The sequence below is a fragment of the Atractosteus spatula genome, assembly GCF_055471065.1.
Source record: "Atractosteus spatula isolate fAtrSpa1 chromosome 10 unlocalized genomic scaffold, fAtrSpa1.hap1 SUPER_10_unloc_11, whole genome shotgun sequence".
Classification (NCBI taxonomy): Eukaryota; Metazoa; Chordata; class Actinopteri; order Semionotiformes; family Lepisosteidae; genus Atractosteus; species Atractosteus spatula.
Window position 1 is genome coordinate 36,728 of NW_028296614.1, and position 24,263 is coordinate 60,990.

At 42.9% G+C, this 24,263-nt stretch overlaps 5 non-coding genes across 5 annotated transcripts; 2 read left to right on the forward strand and 3 right to left on the reverse strand.

Moving 5' to 3' along the window:
* Nucleotides 1-186: 186 nt before the first annotated feature.
* Nucleotides 187-258, reverse strand: trnaw-cca (transfer RNA tryptophan (anticodon CCA)). Its single transcript has one exon. It is a non-coding gene; the product is annotated as a tRNA-Trp (tRNA).
* Nucleotides 259-1,391: 1,133 nt separating this feature from the next.
* Nucleotides 1,392-1,533, forward strand: LOC148813044 (U4 spliceosomal RNA). The gene has a single exon (XR_016086282.1). It is a non-coding gene; the product is annotated as a U4 spliceosomal RNA (small nuclear RNA).
* A 1,351-nt stretch (nt 1,534-2,884) lies between these two features.
* trnal-aag (transfer RNA leucine (anticodon AAG)) lies at nt 2,885-2,966 on the forward strand. Its single transcript has one exon. It is a non-coding gene; the product is annotated as a tRNA-Leu (tRNA).
* A 13,704-nt stretch (nt 2,967-16,670) lies between these two features.
* trnan-guu (transfer RNA asparagine (anticodon GUU)) lies at nt 16,671-16,744 on the reverse strand. Its single transcript has one exon. It is a non-coding gene; the product is annotated as a tRNA-Asn (tRNA).
* Nucleotides 16,745-23,033: 6,289 nt separating this feature from the next.
* trnav-cac (transfer RNA valine (anticodon CAC)) lies at nt 23,034-23,106 on the reverse strand. The gene has a single exon. It is a non-coding gene; the product is annotated as a tRNA-Val (tRNA).
* Nucleotides 23,107-24,263: the final 1,157 nt, after the last annotated feature.

A 24,263-nucleotide genomic window follows, 5' to 3' on the forward strand; every position in this document is an offset into this window, starting at 1 on the left:
TTCGCGGACGTGCAGTGTGCCTTTTCTCTTGTCGTGTTCAAGATGAAACGCTGCATAAGCTCCTGACTGCGTGGTCTGTACTGTTCTGTTATTTCGTTCAGATTACCTATGTGGTGTACAAATAATACTGAACAGCATGGTGTAATTTCCGGGTTTGGCACCAGCAACACCTGCAAACCCATCAGCTGACCTCGACGTGATTTGAACACGCAACCTTCTGATCTGGAATCAGACGCGCTACCGTTGCGCCACGAGATCACTCGCTACACGTGCTTTTAATTCCCCCAAAGAGAAAAATCAGCGTCCCTGAAAATTTTTTTGTTCATTCTCTCCTGTGAGGAACACCGCAACGAGGGTCTCTTCTTCCCAGACCACAGATTATTCTTCCTGCTCGGCTCTCACACAGGGAGCAGACACACCGTCTCCACTAATGTGTTTACTACATCTATAGATCTGACCCCCTACAGCCCCGATATTCCTGGACAGGATATTTACCACCAGCCTCGTGAACTTCTCATCTTGACCTCTCCCAGGAGGAGCACAATTAACACAGAATCCCCTCTCCATTTAGCATTTATCAAATTGCGTGGATGCAGACATCACTCAGAATCACCTGTATGATTCTCCCAAATTCAGACTGGCTGTGCTTTCAAAAATGTATAGGTGACTAGCTTCCTAACAGTTTTAACAGCATTTGAAAAGGCTGTTGATGCATTGGGCTTGAACTGACCCCGGGTCAACTGCTTGGAAGACAGCTATGCCCGACACTACACCATCAACGCGCACACCACAGAGCCCCTCAGAACATCATACGATAATGCCACTGATATCGGAAGCTTTCTCCAGCATTTGTGATGATTCCACATATTGCGAAGGAATCATGATATTGTTCAATACTGTCGCTAGACGTTCGAATGGGTTTCAGGGCCAGGTGGACTGTTTCCTAGAGAGTCACGAACCGCAGTGGTATTGTATTGCAGTGAGACAACACAATGCCTGCTAGACTATTCATGCTATTCGTGCTAAATGCCACAGATTGTGTTTGTCCAGTCGTGTCAGTCATCCTGAAGCTACGGAAAGTCAGACGCAGATGTGCTGTAATACTTTCAGGAAGTTAGGATTTGTTTGTGCAAAATCCGAGAACATTGCTCTGTTATCTTATATCTTTGCTCTGTCATCATCATCAAGGCTCTGTCATCTACTGCTGAAAATGCGCAGTGGTTTTCTCAGAATGCCCTATGTATCCAAAGGATGTAAACTATGAAATAGTTAAACCTATGTAAACCTAAAGCTATAAGGGGAAGACAAATGTGAAGCGTTACAGCAATGGCATATCATGAGATGATTAATCGCAATTTCCATAGGAGCCCCATGGTTGCCTGGCAACCGTCAGCTTTGCGCAGTGGCAGTATTGTCGCCTATGAGGTTTAGCAGAGGCGCAGTTATTGCTAGTTGAAAACATTTCCCAATACCCCGCTTCCTCTGATTTGAAATACAATCAGTGGGAGCAATTTTTGACAGTCTCGTGAGAGGCTGAGCAAGGTGTTTAAAGACAAATTTTGTCATTGTATCATCATAGCACAAAGAAGCGTGTTTTTGTCTTCTCAACAGAAATGTTCTTTAGCTCTTTCAGCGTTATGCAGGGAACAACGTCCGTTGAGATCACCTTTGAGTCAGTGCAAATGTTTGTGAGCTGTCAATTCAATTTTAATATTGGTTGTACTGGTGTGCTGCTTGTCTGTGAAAAATTAATCTTCTGCTTCTTCATGCCGAATCATCTGCAAAGGTCGAGTTTATTCAATGTTTGCGCACAGCACTCCATCAGGAATATTTTGTCCTAGTTCAATAAGGACTTACTGCACGCATTCACAAACCTCACAAACCGATAAAACTGGTTTGCTGGTTAAAAGATTTTATTAAATGTGAAAAAAGGTCTGATTGTGAAAAGGTCAAAATGTTAGTGAAAAAATCAGTAACATGAGGAAAAATAAACTGTGGGAGCCCCATGACTCCCCATGTCATGCTGTATTTCTCTCTCATTCTACTGGGAGTGGTGCCGTCGCTTCTGGATAAAGACTCTCAGTAGTCATTCCAGACAGGTCAGGTATGACTGTGCTTTGCCACAAGAACCTCAGAGATTGTAAGCTGGGTAGTTTCAGATCACTATTTTATTAAAGGTTCAAGCAAACCCAAATACTTTTGCAAGAGACATTTCAGAATCCCAGTCAAATCCAGTATGATTGCTGGATCCTTCGAATTCGACTGAAGTATAGCACAGATCTGCAGTCCACCATTAGAATACTGTGGGTGTGTTGTATAAGCCACATGGCCAAAATAGTTCTAAAACAGGAGATGCATCCTCGTTTAGGAATGTGGTATAAAGTGAAATGGTCTGGGAAGAGTCCTACGTTTGAACAGTTCAAAATAGACGTAAAGGGGTATTTACGGACTCTTTCGAAATGTAAGAACAAGCTGTGCGGACCTTATCTTTATTTACCTTGTGTAATCGTTTTTCATAAAGTGTAATTGTATTATAGCATGTGCCCCTGATGATTTTCTTCATACGTTATATGTGCTCTTGTTTGTATTGTATGTAGTTTTGTTGTTCAAATAAAACGTAAAAGACACAACTTTCCGGATGCGGCTGCTGTAAAAATAAAATGACATCAAGGGTGCTGTACGCAGAGGTCTGAAACCTGCTCCACAGAAGATCTTTATCCAGAGGTGTTAAAGAAGTCGAGATCTCACCATGAGAGGGGAAGCATCTCAGAAAAAGCAGGTGCAGTCGGTTCCACGGTCATAACGCCACTAAGTCGGGTGACAAGAGCAAAACCCACCCGACCTCCTCCGAGCAAGTAATGAGACAAAGAGACAGCGCACAGCGGGTAGCGTGGCCGAGCGGTCTAAGGCACTGGATTAAGGCTCCAGTCTCTTCGGGGGCGTGGGTTCGAATCCCACCGCTGCTAGGTGCTTCTGTCGCGACCCCCTTTCAGCTGACTTCAGACGAAAGGGAGGGAACTGCTTTTTGGCAGTCTCTCGAGAAACTAAGCAAAGTGTTTAAAGATACTTTCTCAGCTTGACATCAAGGCACAAAACAAAAACCTTCTTGCGTCCTCTCAACCCAAAAGCGCTTTGCCACTTTTTGCGTTATGCAGGGAACGACGTCTGCCCAGATCACTTTTGTGTCAATGCAAATCGTAGTGTGCCCTCCGTTTTAATGTTGGCTGTGCTGGCGTGCTGCTTCTGTCTGTGAAATATGAATGTTCTGCTTCTTCACACCGAATCGTTGGCGGGGGTTGAGCTTGTTAAATCTTTGCGCATAGCGCTCCTTTGGAAGTACTTTGTCCAAGTTCAAAAGCGATCGTGGGATTTACTTCATGCGTTCAAAAAGCATGCCTCGCACGACAGATTTAAATGGGGAATGGAGCCTGCTTCTTGCTGTTTTTCCTGTGGTTGCAGTTACAAAGTTGATCGTGCTTTCACATTCTGTTAACAGTATTCACTGGCTGAGCTTTATCAGTTGGTTCGTAAAGGAATCTCTGCTTCGGTTCCAGAAAAGTCATCTGTAGTGTGTTTTTTTCCGTGCCCATGGCAGTCTTTTAAAGCTGGTAGTAATGGCGGCAAAGTTAATTTTTTATCCTCTTTAAAAGAATAAGGACGGGCTGGGGCGAGCTCCATCTACCACTCTTTCAGCTAACCACCGAACTCGCGAACTGATTACACTGCAGAGCCCCAGGCGCCTCGCTTTTCTCCATTCTCTGGGTTAGGGTGAAAAAAAAAAATTTGCTGGTATTAGCTGGCCTGCTGGGAGTACCTCTTCTTCACTGATCAGCAAGATTTGTGTTTCATCTTTCGCAAGTTGTATAGATTTCTTTCAAAACAAGTTGTTCCAGAAAGGAAACGAACACTTGCATTCACCTGAATTAAAAGGCATGGGATTTGCCCATAAGGATAAATTCTGTACAGTAAGACAGGAAGAAAGGCACCGCTGGGAATCGGACCCAGGATCTCTTGTTTACTAGACAGGCACTTTAGCCAACTAAGCCACGGCGCCGGCAAAGTGCTGTCCTTTGACAGCCACTTGGACACATCTCAACTGCTCTGAGACATCTGCGTTCGGTGTGCACCGAGCCTGCTCGCCTTGCAAGTTGCCTCATTTACATGCGATAGCTCCAGCACTAAGATAAAGGATGAGAAATGGCTTTTATCTGGCACTTTTCATGTGAGAGGATCTCAATCTGCTTTCCGTGTACAAGAGGATGTCCAACTCATGTAGCTAAAGACGTAGACGACAGTGCTTCGCTGAAATCTTGATCTCAGAACCCTCGGCATGACTCCGCTGTGTTCTGCTTTAGACAAAGGGGAGAAAAGACTTCTTTCATCACACGTTTTGCACTGTTTACGGTGTTTGCAGTGCTCTTTCTTAAATGAAAACCAGGAATCGCCACCATATGAGGTGAGACTAGATAATATTGGAACAAGTAGCCTCGCCATTCCATGCGTGACGTGAGCAAAGTGTAATTCCTGTCTTTATAGTGTGCTTGTTAGAGACTTAGCTGGCACCCAGAGTGCTTTAAATCCGGAATTCAGCAGCCCAAGACAAGAGAGCTTCCTTCGTCTATGTTTTTTGAGTGAAGGGGGGAAACCATGCGTGTGCTGCAAACGATCTTAGTATCGAAGTGCCGTCCCACATAACCGATCCGAACAATCTGCTTTACAGAGGAGCACTGCCGGAGCTTATCGTTGGCAAACTGAAGACCAGGCCGACCTCTTCTGTGACTCTTGAACACTGAATCTCAAGGTTGTGAATTCAAGCTCCACGCTGGCGGGAAATTCCATAGGTAATGATCACATTTTCTTGCATGCTAATCAAAAGAAATATTAAGAAAACTTTTCCCGATACCAGCTTTTTACAAAAGTAAAGGCACACGGCACATGTGTGCCACATCACGTCCGAGTTTAGTGACAACTACCTCAGAGATTGTAAGCTGGCACAAAACAAAGTTTCAGATCAGATCACTTTTTTTTATCAAAGGTCCAAGCAAACCCGAATACTTTTGCAAGCGACATTTCAGAATCCCAGTCAAATCCAGTACGATTGCTGGATCCTTCGTATTCGACTGAACTATAGCACAGATCTGCCGTCCACCATTAGAATACTGTGGGTGTGTTGTATAAGCCATACCGCCCAAAATAGTTCTAAAACAGGAGATGCATCCTTGTTTAGGAATGTGGTATAAAGTGAAATGGTCTGGGAAGAGTCCTACGTTTGAATAGTTCAAAATAGACGTAAAGGGGTATTTACGGACTCTTTCGAAATGTAAGAACAAGCTGTGCGGACCTTATCTTTATTTACCTTGTGTAATCGTTATTCATAAAGTGTAATTGTATTATAGCATGTGCCCCTGACGATTTTCTTGATACGTTATATGTGCTCTTGTTTGTATTGTATGTAGTTTTGTTGTTCAAATAAAACGTAAAAGACTCAACTTTCCGGATGCGGCTGCTGTAAAAATCAAATGACATCAAGGGTGCTGTACGCAGAGGTCTGAAACCTGCTCCACAGAAGATCTTTATCCAGAGGTGTTAAAGAAGTCGAGATCTCGCCATGAGAGGGGAAGCATCTCAGAAAAAGCAGGTGCAGTCGGTTCCACGGTCATAACGCCACTAAGTCGGGCAACAAGAGCAAAACCCACCTGGATTCCTCCGGGCAAGTAATGAGACAAAGAGACAGTGCACAGTGGTTAGTGTGGCCGAGCGGTCTAAGGCGCTGTATTAAGGCTCCAGTCTTTTCGGGGGTGTGGGTTCGAATCCCACCGCTGCTAGGTGCTTCTGTCGAGACCCCCTTTCAGCTGACTTCAGACGAAAGGGAGGGAGCTGCTTTTTGGTTGTCTCTCGAGAAACTAAGCAAAGTGTTTAAAGATACTTTCTCAGCTTGACATCAAGGCACAAAACAAAAACCTTCTTGCGTCCTCTCAACCCAAAAGCGCTTTGCCACTTTTTGCGTTATGCAGGGAACAACATCTGCCCAGATCACTTTTGTGTCAATGCAAATCGTAGTGTGCCCTCCGTTTTAATGCTGGCGTGCTGCTTCTGTCTGTGAAACTTGAATGTTCTGCTTCTTCACACCGAATCGTTGGCGGGGGTTGAGCTTGTTAAATCTTTGCGCATAGCGCTCCTTTGGAAGTACTTTGTCCAAGTTCAAAAGCGATCGTGGGATTTACTTCATGCGTTCAAAAAGCATGCCTCGCACGACAGATTTAAATGGGGAATGGAGCCTGCTTCTTGCTGTTTTTCCTGTGGTTGCAGTTACAAAGTTGATCGTGCTTTCACATTCTGTTAACAGTATTCACTGGCTGAGCTTTATCAGTTGGTTCGTAAAGGAATCTCTGCTTCGGTTCCAGAAAAGTCATCTGTAGTGTGTTTTTTTCCGTGCCCATGGCAGTCTTTTAAAGCTGGTAGTAATGGCGGCAAAGTTAATTTTTTATCCTCTTTAAAAGAATAAGGACGGGCTGGGGCGAGCTCCATTTACCACTCTTTCAGCTAACCGCGGAACTCGCGAACTGATTACACTGCAGAGCCACAGGCGCCTCGCTTTTCTCCATTCTCTGGGTTAGGGTGAAAAAAAAAACTTTGCTGGTATTAGCTGGCCTGCTGGGAGTACCTCTTCTTCACTGATGAGCAAGATTTGTTTTTCATCTTTCGCAAGCTGTATAGATTTCTTTCAAAACAAGTTGTTCCAGAAAGGAAACGAACACTTGCATTCACCTGAATTAAAAGGCATGGGATTTGCCCGTAAGGATAAATTCTGTACAGTAAGACAGGAAGAAAGGCACCGCTGGGAATCGGACCCAGGATCTCCTGTTTACTAGACAGGCGCTTTAGCCAACTAAGCCACGGCGCCGGCAAAGTGCTGTCCTTTGACAGCCACTTGGAGACGTCTCAACTGCTCTGAGACATCTGCGTTCGGTGTGCACTGAGCCTGCTCGCCTTGCAAGTTCCATCATTTACATGCGATAGCTCCACCACTAAGAGAAAGGATGAGAAATGGCTTTTATCTGGCACTTTTCATGTGAGAGGATCTCAATCTGCTTTCCGTGTACAAGAGGATGTCCAACTCATGTAGCTAAAGACGTAGACGACAGTGCTCCGCTGAAATCTTGATCTCACAACCCTCGGCATGACTCCGCTGTGTTCTGCGTTAGACAAAGGGGGGAAAAGACTTCTTTCATCACACGTTTTGCACTGTTTACGGTGTTTGCAGTGCTCTTTCTTAAATGAAAACCAGGAATCGGCACCATATGAGGTGAGACTAGATAATATTGGAACAAGTAGCCTCGCCATTCCATGCGTGACGTGAGCAAAGTGTAATTCCTGTCTTTATAGTGTGCTTGTTAGAGACTTAGCTGGCACCCAGAGCGCTTTAAATCCGGAATTCAGCAGCCCAAGACAAGAGAGCTTCCTTCGTCTATGTTTTTTGCGTGAAGGGGGGAAACCATGCGTGTGCTGCAAACGATCTTAGTATCGAAGTGCCGTCCCACATAACCGATCCGAACAATCTGCTTTACAGAGGAGCACTGCCGGAGCTTATCGTTGGCAAACTGAAGACCAGGCCGACCTCTTCTGTGACTCTTGAACACTGAATCTCAAGGTTGTGAATTCAAGCTCCACGCTGGCGGGAAATTCCATAGGTAATGATCACATTTTCTTGCATGCTAATCAAAAGAAATATTAAGAAACTTTTCCCGATACCAGTTTTTTACAAAAGTAAAGGCACACAGCACATGTATTTAGTAACAACTACCTCAGAGATTGTAAGCTGGGTAGTTTCAGATCAGATCACTTTTTTTATCAAAGGTTCAAGCAAACCCGTGTAGCGGCAATGCTTGTTAATAAGACAGAATTAAGTGTTGCTGTGCTTTCCCAAATGAGGCCCCATCTCTCTCTTCAAATCTGTGGTGCAGCCACAGAGAAGCTATTCATGCAGGCTGATTTAAAGATGTTTTCTTTTGATAAGGGACAGCTCCCAAATGGGGATGCACTTAGCTAAGCCTGGCTATCATGATCAATGGTCATCCATTGGCGCCGATCTGTCTAGGGAGTGCCAGAAGGACATCAGGACTGCATTCCTAAGTGTCAGGAGTAAGTGACTCACATCTCACCTTGATCAACCAATCAGGGACTGGTAGGGCCGAGTAACCCACGTAGGACTCTGATGCCCATGGAACTTTCAGCCAATGAACGAGCTGAAGTTCCTCCAGGTAACAACAGGCAACACAGAGGGCCTGCGAGAATTCTGTGAACTTTTTCGGACAATTCAAAGGAGAATTCCAGGGCAGGACGGCCCAGGAGCAGAAGGCTCCCAAGGGAAGGACATTCTCGCAGCGCGCCTCCTGACCATCCTGAGACTCAGCCCGGACAACCACGGAACGGCCAGTGTGTCCGAGTGCCAGAACTTTCCTTTGTTCTAAGAGTCTTGAGTGGAGGTTGCCAGAGAGTAACCAGAGGATCCACCCGAAGTTAGCATCAGCAGTAAGCCTCGTGAACAGGTCAGAACTGTGGACAGCTGAATCACTATTCAGAACTAGCGCTTCATCAGGAACGAACTGATCTTCTTCCTGACTTGCTGGGACCCACATTCATCTTTTCTCCTGTGCACAAACTCTTGCTAGTTTCAGCCAAAAGAGAGCATCAGCAGCACACCGTCGCAAGCCGCAACAGCACAGCTTAGCACCTAGCCAGAGAGTGCTTATTGGACAGCAACAAGCCTGCAACTGTTTCTTTGTGCCCACAGGAGATCTGAATCCCCAGAGATTGGATGAGTATTCAACTTCACTGCATTACTGCTCGAGAATTCAACTGTTATCCCAACCAGTTGATATCAATTTAATTCCTAAGAGTTATGTACTTGTTTCAAGTATCTAATGTAGAAGTTATGACGAAGTTCATTTACGAAACGGTCTAAATGAATGATATACTGAACGTATGTCCTCTTGATATATGTAACTCATCGTGACTGATTGAATATATATCTTTTGTATTCTGATAACCCTCTCGATAAGATCTGTTAGGTTTATATGCAGATTCTATGTATTAATAAATGTATCCTTGTGTATTAGTACCTGTGTGTGTGCGTTGTTTGAGTTATATCGCAAGGTTGGATTCTAAAGCCATTAAAAGAAGCATTTTGTGATTTATGGCTACAATTAATAATTGTCCCCGTGTAGCGGCAATGCTTGTAATAAGACAGAGTTAAGCATTGGTATGCTCCTAAAGGAGGCCCCATCTCACCCTCCATCTCTGTGGTGCAACCACAGAGAAAGAATTCATGCAAGTTGATTTAAAATGTTTTTCTTTTGATAAGAAGCAAGCTCCCAAAGGGGGATGCACTTAGCTAAGTCTGGCTATCATGATCAATGGTCATCCACTGGCGCCTATCAGTCTAGGGAGTGCCGGATGGACATCTGGACTGCATTACTAAGTGTCAGGACTAAGTGACTCATATCTCACCTTGATCAACCAATCAGGGACTGGTAGGGCTGAGTAACCCACGTGGGACTCTGATGCCCATGGAACTTTCAGCCAATCAACGAGCTGAAGTTCCTCCAGGTAAAAACAGGCAACACAGGCCTGGAGATTCAGATTCAACAAGATTGAGATTCAACAAGATTCAGATTCGGGAGATTCAGTAAGATTCTGGAGAGGATTCTGTGGACTGTTCTAAAGGGAATTCAAAGGAGAATTCCAGGGCAGGACGGCCCAGGAGCAGAAGGCTCCCAAGGGCAGGACATTCTCGCAGCGCGCCTCCTGACCATCCCGAGACTCAGCCCGGACAACCACGGAACGGCCAGTGTGTCCGAGTGCCAGAACTTTCCTTTGTTCTAAGAGTCTAGAGTGGAGGTTGCCAGAGAGTAACCAGCAGCAGGCCTCGTGAACAGGTCAGAACTGTGGACAGCTGAATCACCATTCAGAACTAGCTCTTCATCAGGAACGAACCAGTCCTCTTCCTGACTTGCTGGGACCCACAGTCATCTTTTCTCCTGTGCACAAACTTTGCTAGTTAAAGCCAACACTAACTAGCCGGTCAGTGAGCATCAGCAGCGCACCGTCGCAAGCCGCACAGCACAGCCTGGCACGGAGCCAGAGAGCGCGGATTGGACAGCAACAAGCCTGCAGCTGATTGTTTGTGCCTGCAGGAGATCTGAATCCCCAGAAATTGGATGAGTATTCAACTTCAATGCATTACAGCTCGAGAATTCAATTGTTATCCCAACCAGTTGATATCAATTTAATTCCTAAGAGTTATGTACTTGTTTTGAGTATCTAATGTAGAAGTTATAACCAAGTTCATTTACGAAACGGTCTTAATGAATGATATACTGAACGTATGTCCTCTTGATGTGTAACACTTCGTAACTGATTGAATATATATCTTTTGTATTCTGATAACCCTCTCGATAAGATCTGTTAGGTTTATATGCATATTCTATGTATTAATAAATTTATCCTCGTGTATTAGTACCTGTGTGTGCGCGTTGTTTGAGTTATGTCGCGTGGTTGGATTCTAAAGCCATCAAAAGAATCAACTTTGTGATTTACTGCTACAATTGATAATTGTCTCAGTAAATGCCCAAACCCTACAGAACTGGTGCCTTCAGAGAGCCACTATGATTACATATTTGGCGTCCCTGAACGGCTATGAAACACTACACCCGTAAATGCCCAAACCCCTACAGAACTGGTGCCTCGTGAGAGCACACTACATATCCGATGATAGAAGCTGTTAATCAAGAGTTAGATAAAATGTTGGATGATGGAATTATTGAAGACGTGAATGAAGGTGCAGAATGGATCTCAAATATTCTGATAATACCTAAAAAAGACACCAAGGAAGTGAGACTGTTTGTGGATCTGCGAGAAGTGAATGAAGCAGTTATCAGAGAGAGACATCCAGTACCAAAAAAGCTTGAAAAGGGTTCTGGCAAGTTGAGTTGGCCCCAGAATCAAGACACCTGACTACCTTCATCACACACAGGGGTTGTTACCGTTTCAGAAAAGTTCCTTTTGGCTTGTCTATTGCACCAGACGCCTATCAGAAGGCTATGGACTCAATGTTGTGTGCAATGCCAGATGTTGTATGGTACAGTATATGGATGTTGTTGTAGTACATGCGGAAAATGAAGAACAACTAGAACAGAGGCTCAGGCAAGTATTCCAAAGATTCCAAGACAGAGGCTTAACTTTAAATAAAGATAAGTGTATCTTTGGCCTAAAAGAGATCGAGATACTGGGACCTTTGGTCACTGCAGAAGGAATAATATCAGACCGAAAAAGGTGACAGCTGTTTGCAGTGCACCGAGACCTGAGAATGTTGCACTTTTGCGCTTGTTCTTAGGCACTTGTAGATTTTTTATAAAATTCATTCCCAATTATACAGATATATCAGAACCCTTTAGAAAACTAACTAGGAAAGGACAGGCAATGCAAAGTACATAGCTCTCCAAATGTTAAATTGCCCTATTCTGTTTGTGTTTTCTATGTAGAAGTTACTTAGTCTGCTAGCAATGAGGTGATATTTAGAAGCGACTTAAGTAGAAATTTAACTAAAATTTGAGTTGTTACATATTTGAGTTGTTGTTAAAAAAAGAGAGTTGAATGTGTTGAATAGAAATGGAAGGTTTTACATAAATTTTGTTGTAATAGATAATTTTCTTGTGTGTTGATATATAATTCTTACAATCGTATGGTAAGGTTCTGGACTAAAATAACAAAAGAGGAGATGTATTATAGTGAGTAGACATTGCGAGACAACACAACGAGGGAGTATGAATATATGGCATAAGGTTGTGATTTGTGTAGTTAATAAACAGGTCAAAAGAATATAAGAATGGCTCTTTATTAATATACAATATATTCTGGATCCAAAAGAAACATTTAAAGCTGATAAAGTTTCCATTTATTTTGCTTGTAGTTATAACGTCCCTCGAAGAGAGATTTTATCAGTTACATGCAATGTATATTTTTGGCTTTTTGTATGGTACCAGAAATATTAAAAAAGATCTCATGAAGTATTGTCAGGACCTGCCTTTAGCGCTCTGTAGCGATAACGTTGCTGATATTCATGGACTAAGATGAACTGACAGCTTTATCTGCGCACCTTCTTTTTTTCAGCATGGAATAAACCTATTACTTGTTCCTTTGCAGCCTACGCACCTGAAAAACTAAAGCTCAGAGTCATGCTATGTCATGCTATAATTTAGAATGCAGTTCACTTTAAAATTAAAGGCAAAAAATAAAATCAGCATCACTCTACAAGAGTTAATAATACCTCTTCTACTACAGTGTCATCTACATTAAAACTTGTGTTAGCCCTCACCGGGCAATTTCCAATAATGACCAACATCATCAACTTCAAGTAAAATAAGATTCACACATGGAGTTTTATCTTGGAATGGAGGGCGGGAGAATTCATTTATACTCCCGTTGCATCTTGAGCTAAACTATTTTAAAAATATGATGCAGATTTGTTCAAGACATTTGTAATCGCCTTAAAGAGCGTTTTCATGAAGACATACGTCGGCTAGCTCTCCACTGTTAATTGACAGGACTTTTGAAGAAACTGTTCTCATACAACCAACATACAAATTACACATCTTAATAAACATGAATGGAAATCCGTGTTGTGAATAACATAAAACTGTCACTACACATGATTGAGTCCTTGAGTCTGGCACCTAAGACCACTCAGCCATCCTGACAAGCAGTGGAGGCTGCTGTTTTGAATGCGCCCGTTTCTTTGTCGAAGGATTATTAACTACTACTGATAGTTCTTTTCTTCTTATTACAGAGATTTCTACAGTGCAAGACAATTGACGATATAGATAAAGTAAAGTCTTGGCAAACTAAACAGGCATGGAAGCGGTTGGACCCCGCGATCTTCGGTTTACAAGACCGACACCTTAACGATTTATAATGACATTCACGAAAGATTTAAGGAAAGCACAACTGCCTGAACAGGGACTTGAACCCTGGACCCTCAGATTAAAAGTCTGATGCTCTATTGTCTGAGCTATCCAGGCTCCGGAAGGTAGTTAATACTGTCGGGATCCTCGCAAGTCACATGTCTCTTCTTGTGCCGAAGCGCAGTCGTACCTGACCCCTCTGGAATGACCACTGAAGGACTTTATCCAGAAGTGACGGCGCCACTCCCAGTAGAATGAGAGAGAAATACAGTACGACACGAGGAGTCAAGGGGCTCCCACAATTCATCTTTCCTCACATTACACATTTTTTCACTAACATTTTGACCTTTCACAATCAGATTTTTTCACATTTAATAAGATCTTTTAATCAACAACATTTAAGAAAGAAAACAAATGGAACATTTTTTGGAACAATAAATAAAAAACTTTCAATGCCTTGGTTGCATACGTGTGCACACCCTTTATAAAGGGGGTTGCAACTGTGCTGAAATTTAACCAGTCACATCCCAGATCATGTACAAAGGTTATTTGCCTTCACCAGACATCAGTTGTATTGATTCTGATTAGTCCTAATTTATATCAGCTGATCTCATATACAGTAACCAACCGATCTGGGAGAACAAACGTTCAAACTACACAGCGGAACATGAAAAGAAATCCAACTGCTGATTGTCAGCAAAGAATGTCGTTACAAATTATCCGCCAAGCTGTTTTATGTATCCGGCCACCTCTTTCCTTCCTACTCTGCAGTGAGCACAATTCTTTCAGTTTCTTCTCTTGTATATTCTTTTCTATTGTACTGTCCCTTTCCCCCATGTGGAGATGGATTCACAACCAAAACCCTGTTTTCACCCTGTGTTTCTGCAGTGTCAGTCTGTATGAGGGGTGGGTGTTCCACAGCTCCAGCGGTGCAATTGGCCAGCAAGCGGTGCTTATACAGCAGTACACAGCGGAGCTATGACGAGGTTGTGAGTTCAAACCTCACCTGGAGCAGAATGGCCTGTGTCTTTAGCTACTGAAAGCAACTGACAAGTTTAGGTGCTGGAGATGAGGTTTAAATTAATTTGAAAGAAACAAGTAAAGGTTTATTCTATATCACACCCAAAGAAGGCTCCACTGCTGAAACGTTGTTTCCTGCTCGTTTCAGCATGGAATAAGTAGTTGCAAGAAAATCAGCCGCCTGAATAGGGACCCTGAGATGAAAAGTTCGATATTCTACTGACTGGGCTATTCCCGTCTACTCAGTTTCTTTCTGAAACAGTGTTTTTCCAGAAATACTTACAATTTGTGAAATTTGTAATACAATCTTGCTTAAAAATTAGATGATTTTTTTCCCAAAAACTGTAAATGGAGAAAACCGACCCTTTTGAGTCTCTGTGGTACAATTGCTTAGTGCGGTCAGGTTGGGACTAAAATGATAGTAAGGTGCTGGTTCATGCACAACCTGGCATGCTTTTCTCACTGATCCAACATGAACATCATCTAGGGAAGAAGTGGCATGTAATGTTTAATACATTATTGACTTTATTGATAATTGGAGGGAATGCAAATGCTTTGCATGTATCGAATTACAGCACGTAACAACTGAGTACCTGAGTCGATATCACTGGGCAATTTCCAATAGTGACCAACATCATCAACTTCAAGTAAAATAAGATTCACACATGGAGTTTTATCTTGGAATGGCGGGCGCAAGAATTCATTTATGCTCCCGTTGTATCTTGAGCTAAACTATTTTAAAAATATGACGCAGATTTGTTCAAGACATTTGTAATCACCTTAAAGAGCGTTTTCATGAAGACATACGTTGGCTAGCCCTCCACTGTTAATTGACAGGACTTTTGAAGAAACTGTTCTCATACAAACATACAAATTACACATCTTAATAAACATGAATGGAAATCCGTGTTGTGAATAAAATAAAACTGTCACTACACATGATTGAGTCCTTGAGTCTGGCACCTAAGACCACTCAGCCATCCTAACCAGCAGTGGAGGCTGCTGTTTTGAATGCGCCCGTTTCTTTGTCGAAGGATTATTAACTACTACTGATAGTCCTTTTCTTCTTATTACAGAGATTTCTGCATTGCAAGACAATTGACGATATAGATAAAGTAAAGTCTTGGCAAACGATATAGGCACGGACGGGGTTGGACCCCGCGATCGTCGGTTTACGAGACCGACACCTTACCGATTTATAATGACATTCACAATAGATTTAAAGAAAGGACAACTGCCTGAACAGGGACTTGAACCCTGGACCCTCAGATTAAAAGTCTGATGCGCTACCAACTGAGCTATCCAAGCTCTGGAAGAAGGGTGACACTGTCAGGATCCTCGCAAGTCACATGTCTCTTATTGTGCCGAAGCGCAGTCGTACCTGACCCGTCTGGAATGACCACTGACGGACTTTATCCAGAAGTGACGGCACCTCACCCAGTAGTATGAGAGAGAAATACAGTACGACATGAGGAGTCAAGGGGCTCCCACAATTCATCTTTCCTCACATTACATATTTTTTCACTAACATTTTGACCTTTTCACAATCAGATTTTTTCACATTTAATAAGATCTTTTAATCAACAACATTTAAGAAAGAAAAGAAATGGAACATTTTTTGGAACAATAAACAACAAAAAACTTTCAATGCCTTGGTTGTATACGTGTGCACACCCTTTATAAAGTGGGTTGCAACTGTGCTGAAATTTAACCAGTCACATTCCATATCATGTAAAAAGGTTATTTGCCTTCGCATTTTTTAGAACAATAATTAAAAATAAACTTTCGATGTCTTGGTATCACACCCAAAGAAGGCTCCACTGCTTCCTTCTTGTTTCAGCATTGAATAAACCTTTACTTGTTCTTTTGCAGCCCATGCATGCTAACACAGCTACTTACTTAAATTACCATCACCTGTGGACCTCCAGCTGACCTGTACACAGATAGATAAGAGATTACTTGCTATGAATACAAACACTGTTACTGGAGGCGTGTTAGGGCTATTTTAGCTTAGATCATCAATTCATCTGACATTTCTTCTCCATCTATATCAACAGCGTCATCGCTACTGAGCGCTAAAGGCAGGTCCTGGCAATACAATCTTCTTTAGAAAACATTTTTCAAAGTATTTCCACTACCATACGTAAAGTAAAAGATACCGATTGCACGCAACTAATAAAATCTCTTTTCCAGGGACGTTGTAGCTAGATGCAAATTACAATCAAAAATGTATCAGCTTTAAAATTTTCTTTTGGATCCACAGGACGATCAGCACGAGACTCAAAATATGCCTGTGTTTGATTGTACAGCATAGATTGTACAGCATTTATGTTTATATTTATGTTAAAATGAAGGTAAATATATCAAAATATCAACATCCAACTTCACAGTGCTAACGTAACAATGCTTGTCAAAATCTCAAACAAATCCGCGTTGTATTTCTGAACTATTTTAGCAGAGGACGCAACAGGAGTATAAATGATATCTCCCGCCAGCCCTTCAAAGATACTTTTCCATGGGTGAATATGGTTCTCTGGGGAGTTGCGGCGTTGATCACTATTGGACTTCCCCGGTCTCAAGTGTTGTTGTTGGACACGGGCAAAAGACTCGCATTTTCGGCAAATATAAAGAGGTTTAAGGTTCCGGCTTTAGCGGAGGCAGTGTTTACATTGACAATAATAAGAAGATCGTCCCTGGGTGGGCTTGAACCACCAACCTTTCAGTTAACAACCGAATGCGCTCACCGATTGCGCCACAGAGACTGATGAGAGAGACACTTCTCCATTCGCACCTTTCCGGTCAAAAAATAAACATTGCTTGCATTTTCTTGCCAGTCGGCAATATTCCTTCTGCTCTGATAGCCAAGAATTAAATTTCATTTTTCACAAGCTGTATGAATTTCTTGAAAAACAAGTTGTTGCAGAAAGGAAATGCATTCATGCATTAAACTAAATCAAGCCCTATGCGGTTGTCCAAAATGGTACTTTCTGCACAAAAAGAAAGGCACAGCTGGGATGTGGAGCCAGGATCTCCAGTTAACGAGATAGATACTTAAAGCAACTAAGCTACAGTGCCGGCAGAATTCTCCTCTTTTACAGCCGCTTGGACACACCGCTCTGAGCCATCTGTGTTCAGTAAGCCCTGAGTCTGCTGGCTGAGCAAGCTGCCTCCTTTACACGCAACAGGAGCCCCGACTGTAAGAGAAACGAAGAGAAATGGCTTTTATTGGGCACTTTTCATGTCCAATGCGCTTGACATCTCCCAAGGGCGGCAGAGTTCATTTATGACACTTTTCCTTTCTTTCTTCTTTCTGTACTCTTTGATGAAACAAAACGAGAAATCATGGAAGGGAAAATGACTTTTTTCATGGAGAAAACATGCACCAGGAAATGTTGTGTTTAGAAGAAGTGAGTTAACATGAAAAGTGACCTAATTAACCGGAGCAAATGCTCACCTAGCAAGATCTGCTTTAATACAAGAGAGAAGTAGAGTGAAATACGTGATCATTTCACGCCGTTTTTTGTCAAGACAGAAAACCAGGCTGCTCCAGGTGAGGCTTAAACTTTCAACCTCGGCATGACTCCACTGATTATGTCATTTTACTGTACATGGCCTGAACAAGGAAGAAGATTGGAAGTCAAGACGTTATGGTGTTGTTGTAATACTTTCCTGCTCTTTTAATATTCAGGTTAAATCTTTTATTTTGGAGTACTTTCAATTGATATTAATCCTAGTCCCAATGAACGATTCTGGGCCATGGTGCATCTTAAATACTGTTCTTATAGGTTTCAGTTCCGAAAACAACTCAGTAGCCCGCTATGTGGAACAATTGAACACATTAGAACTGTTGTGAATGCAGTGGAAATAATTTAGTCACTAAATAACAAGCTTATGCACCACTCTGATTTGTTCTGATTTGCCTTGAAAATATTTTTTATGATGGCAAAATGATTTTTGAACTGAAAATCCACCACTCGCTTGAAAATTATTATATTTAACAAAAATTGCTTTCCAGACACCACAACTATTCACAATAATTTTATCAATACATGTCTTAATGAAAAGTGTATTTTTTTAATAATTAACTTTAATGTCCATCTTTATTAGTAGATGTATTACATGTACAGCCTTTAATATGCGATAGTGAATTTTCAGGTATCCTGAGGAGGGAAGAAAACTGAAATAAAGGAAATACATATTTAAAGGGGTGTGTTCTGTCATATCTGGGTGTTTGAATAGATTTGTTGTATAAGTTATTGTGATTTCACTCTATACTTGTGTTTTTCAGGAGAAAGTAGTTACATTGGGGATTTGAGGGTATAGAAAATACGTTGTGCTGTACGGGTAAATGTAAGGATATGTTGAAAAAAACGTATTGTCACCTTCGTGAACGTCATTATTAGATACCTGTTGATCGTTTAGTGACCTAGGCCTCCCTCTGGACTCTGCACTGAGTTGAAAGCTACGGGAGCTCCTCACTGCTTGTCCTGTATTGTTACCTGTGCTCTTGTCTACATTATCTACGTGCAGCACAGCACCAAGAACACCATAAACTTTGTGACGGAAAGTGCTTAAGAGCATGAAAAATATTGAACAATTCAAACATTCATAGAACAACTTGAAAAACTGAGGGACAAAAGACCATCTATTTCGCAGGTTCACAGTAGTTGCAAGAAAATCAGTCGCCTGACTAGGGACCTAGAGATAAAAAGTTCGATATTCTACTGACTGGGCTATCCCTGTCTACTCAGTTTCTCTCTGAAACAACGTTTTTCAAGAAATTTGCAAAATTTGAAATACAATACTTGCTTAAAAGTGCAGATTATTTTTTACCCAAAACTGCAAATGGAGAAAACCAACTCGTTGGAGTCTCTGTGGTACAATTGCTTAGTCCGGCCACGTTGGGACTAAAATAATAGTAAGGTGATGGTTCAACTGCATCCAGGTATGCCTTTCTCACTGTTCCAAGGTGAACATCATCTATGGAAAAAATGGCATAAAATGTTTAACAGATTATTGACCTTATCGATACCGACGTCTTACCACTTGGCCACCACGCCTGCAGTTCCGCTTACTTTCCCATCAAGGCTAGCACGTTTTTTTAAAATACAAAAAAGTTCAATCTTTGAGCACAAATTGCCATGGTAGGAGGAATAAAACAAATATGACTGTTCAAATTAATTCTATTGAAACTGATTTAATTGCGCAGAATCTACAACAACAAAACCATGATTCTTAACAAGGAGATACTGGGCAGCAGTGGGATTCCAACTCACGCCCTCGAAGAGACGGCGCTTTAATCCAGCTCCTTAGAGCACTCGGCCGGGTTACGCTTGATAGCAGCTTTTCAGCACTTGTAGTCTGTCTTTGTGGTGTTATGCTGCATGGAAGAGACTGCACCTCCTTTTTCCGAGATGCTTTCTCTCACTTGGTGAAATATTCACTTCTTTGGCCCTCTGAATATAGTTCTTCTGTTAAGCAAGCTTCAGACTCTGCGTAATCGTCTTTTATCTTTCCCTCTTCTAGCTGTACTGTGGTTATTTTATATGTTCATCACTTGTATTTTCTTTAGTGTTTCCTTTCACAAACCGAAAATGTTCAAGGTGATCTTCTCACCACACTCCACGTAGATAAATTAAAAGAAATCACAGTAGAGTAAAAGACACGCAGTGAGGAGCTCCCGCAGTGAGTACCCTTGAATTCGAAAAGAGGAAAGGCGCACTGCACATCTGCGGAACATCGCAAAGTAATTTTTTTTATTAAAGGTTCAAGGAAACCTGAATATGTTTACTAGAAGTATTTCAGAATCACAGTCAAATCGAGTACGATTGCTGCACTGATCTGCCGTGTGAAATTAGAATACTGTTTGTGCGTTGTATAAAATACGCTGTTCAAAGCTTTTCTAAAACTACAGAGATACGTTTCGGAATGCGTCTTCCTGTAAAAATAAAATCTCCAAAACCGTAGACGAAGGAGAGAGCCGATAGTCCAGGGGAAGCCAGAGATCCAAACTCCAAAAGAGGGGAGAAACCAAAGTCGGAACCTGAACAGTACGAAGAGGTAGAAGGCGTAGCGCAACTAAGTAGCTCGAAAGGTAAACCAATACTGACCGAGGAAGTAGGGAAAGACTAGTGCTTAAATATAAAAGGAGACGGAGGTGTGGTGGTGAAAGCGTACACTAACAGGTAGACTAATGAACTAAGACTCCGCCTTCTTCTGCCTCTTTCGTTGCTGGGAGGCAGGGATCGTAACACATGGTTATAGTGTTACTACTGCTATTACAGCTACTACTACTGCTGCCACTGATACAACTGCAACTAATAAAATTTTACAGCTACTCCTACTGCTACTACTAATGTTTCTAAAGCTACTAGTAGTACTGTTACTGCTCCTAATACTGCTGCCACTGACACAACTGCTACTACCACTACTACCATTACTACTACGACCATGACTTCAGATTCTAATACTAATTCTGATACTAATACTCCTGCTACTATTACTGCTGTCATTACTACTAATAGTGATAAAAACAGAGCACTCACAGCTCTGTAGACATTGGTCTGGACTCTAGAAAGTGATTCGATTTGCATGCAGCTCTGGACCTCAACACCTGTTGATGGGTCACTTCTATCAGACACAACATTGGAGCCCAAGCCCACCTACAAACACATTCACACACACTGAGAGATACAGTATACACCTACACACTCACACACATTCACACACACAGACACTACACATACTGACTAACACCATACACATTTATACACACAATCAGACACATACATGCACAAATACAAACTAGCACACATTCACAGACACACACATACTGTAGACACTACACTAAGAGATACACACGCACACACTGATACGCACATTTACAGAATCACACATAGACAGTACACATACTCACAGACACAAACTCACATACTGACGGACACCACATACACTCTTACCTACAGTTACACTATTACAAACACTAACAAAAATACCACTAATATTACAACAGTAACACTATCACTATGACTAACACTATCATTATTACTAACAATAACACAAAGTTACTACTACACTACTAATACTAATAATAACAGTAATAATATCACTAAAACTAACATGACTACTAGTGTAAATAGTCTAACTGTAAATCTATAATAAGCACTAATATTAACATGAATACTAGCATTAATATTAAAACTACCAGTTGTACTCTCACTAATATTAACATGAATACACTAGTATTAGTAGCTGTCCGTGACGTCACACCGCTCTTTGTGATGAAGGCGAGACACCTAGCCGGGCACAGTGACTTGGTGCGTGTCGCCGTGGTTACCAAACTTATGATTTGTAAACAAATGGAAAATGCATTTAAACTGTTACTTAAACAAATTTATCAACTTGGAATATAACTATCTAGCTCTAGGATTAAATTCCTAAATAATAATTTGAATAACCATTCTTTAATTTTGGATTGAACATTATTAACACTAAACGCACTATGGTACTGTAATTGATCGATACAGGCGGTATTGACCGTTTTCTAGATATTTAAAACAGGGTCAAGAACGGGAAAAGAATCAGTACTCACCAATCGGTGAAGTTAATCGTTAATTCTACGGTTCTTCAGCTGAATTAATAGGTTGTCGATAGATAAGTGATCAATAACTCTCCACCGCAGTCTCGCTCTCTGATCCCGGCGCTCTGGCTGGTGTCTCTGACGTCACAGTGCTCTTTCTGACATATATAACATCTCCAAAAAAAAACACACCGGGCTTTGAAGAGAGGCGATTCATAACAGCTGGAGGAGGTGTAATATTTGTGTGCGTCAGCAGTAAAACTGCATGTTGATTGATGGAGGGCTGAGTGGGGAATAACGGTTGCTCAGGGTCACAGGTCATAGTGAATTTAGGAGCTAACTGGTTCGGAGTTACAGGTTAAATAATAAAGAGTTTCTTCGAGTGTCACATCTTCGTCCTGGGTTCTTAATTTTTACACTATACGTGTACGAGAAACAAGACAGTGTGTGTGTGCCCTTGTGATTCTGGGAGACAGATCGAACCTGGGCTAAAAGAGAGATGGCTTAGCCCTCTTCCATTCGCTAGTTCAGAGTTGTACAACCCATTTGTATCTGCTTGGCAGCACAGTCGTCATGCACAAAGAACGCTTTGAAAAGCGTCAAAAGCAAGTCATTCCGAGTTGGTCGTTTGTGTTTTCGAAATGCTGAATTGCTGCGAAATGCTGAAATGATCTCACGGCTCCTCGGTTGTCATTTCTGCTCCGTAAAGGAATCACAGCACGCGTCGCCTTCCAGCACGCTGGGTCGGGACACGATGCCGGGGATCGGAAAGTGCGATGTCTTCCTCGTTAGTAGAGTGGCAAGTATCCCCGCCTGTCACGCGGGAGTCCAGGGTTCGATTCCCTGACGGGGAATAGAAAGCTTCTCTTTTACCTCCTTAGAGAAAGGACTGCCTTTCACTTCTCTGTTTTCTTTCACAGCGCCGTGCACCTTTTCATTGCTCTCGCTTTCAGAGCCTCCGCACGGCACACGACTCGACATCAGGAAGCACATTGAAGTGAAAGCAGGAAGCGCTGCGACATGCACTGTGCAGATCCCGCCACACTAAGAGGTGAGTGGGTCTGTTCGATGCACAAAGAACGCTTTGAAAGCATCAAAGGCAAGTCATTCCGAGTTGGTCGTTTGTGTTTTCTGTTCAGACGCGAAATGCTGAATTATCTCTCGGCTCCTCGGTTGTCATTTCTGCTCCGTAAAGGAATCACAGCACGCGTCGGCTTCCAGCACGGTGGGTCGGGACACGATGCCGGGGGTCGGAGAGAGCGATGTCTTCCTCGTTAGTATAGTGGTGATTATCCCCACCTGTCACGCGGGCGACTGAGGTACATCAGGACGCGCATTGAAGTGAAAGCAGGATGCGCTGCGACATGCACTGTGCAGATCCCGCCACACTAAGAGGTGAGTGGGTCTGTTCGATCACAGCGCTAGGCGAATCCCCAATCCCCTTTTGTGCGTGCCGACAAAAGAAGCCGGTCTGTTTCCGCCCGGTTTCGAACCGGGGACCTTTCGCGTGTGAGGCGAACGTGATAACCACTACACTACGGAAACGGTGGCAATCCCTGCCCAGCGGCCCAGCGCTGAGCTTCGCCAATGCGATTCAGCTGCTTCCAGTGCCTTTATTGGAGTGCGCTGATGGACCGTGTTCTCTCTCCAGAGACCAGCACGCCTGTCATGGACGGAGAAGGAAAGGCGGCGCCACATTCTACAGCCCTCTCCACGCAATCGACGAAATCGGGCTACTGAAGTGGAGAAAATCGCCTCTCCAGAAAGTGCAAATATCATCTTGGAGAGTATAAATCCTATTGCCGAAGGTCAGCCCTGTCTACCAGAGTAACCCTCCCACCTCCTGCAGGGATGATCAGCTCGTCTCACACGCGAGAAGTCTTCGGTTGGAAACAAGCGCCCCCTCTTCTCACGCGTTTTGCACGTTCGAGTGGTTTTAATGCGGCTCCTTCGTACACGGTGCTGATCTTTTGGAAAGCAGGAGGCAAAACTGACACGTTCCCATACCGGGAGTCAAACCCGGGCTGCCTGGGTGAAAACCAGGAATCCTAACCGCTAGACCATATGGGAGCACACAACCCCGCTGTTCCGGGCATCATGCAAGCAAACTACATAAATATGAGAAAACACGCAAGAGAGTTGTCACTCAGAGTGTCGAAGGGTCGATGTATACTGGGGCTCAGTTGAAATGCAACGTCAGGACTTTTCCGAATTAGGTCACACGAAGAGAGCACAGCCTTTTCCGCCCTACCATGTGTGTATCGGTAACTCGCCGTGATCGTATAGTGGTCAGTACTTTGCGTTGTGGCCGCAACAACCCCGTTCGAATCCGGGTCACAGCAGAATAGGGGCGTCTGCTTTTACTACTTGCGCGAATGAAGGCAAAAAAAAAGCCAATCGATGTGAACGAACGGCGCTTTACAGAGGAGTAAAGCGCCTGACTGGATCGTTGATGAACGACAGAGGCCACTCCGACCTCTTCTCGGTTTTCTTCAATGACTTACTAAGGATCTTCTTCACATTCGCGCATGCAGGGGAAGCCAGTTACACCAAAGCAAACGCAGGAAAGTGCATTTCAAGCAGAGACCAGGAGGGACTTGTTTACACCGAGAGTGGTCGGAGAATGGAACAATGCGCCCAGCCCTGTTGCTGGAGCCGATTCTTGATGAGATCTTGGGCTCACTGGATGCTAATCTTTCTGT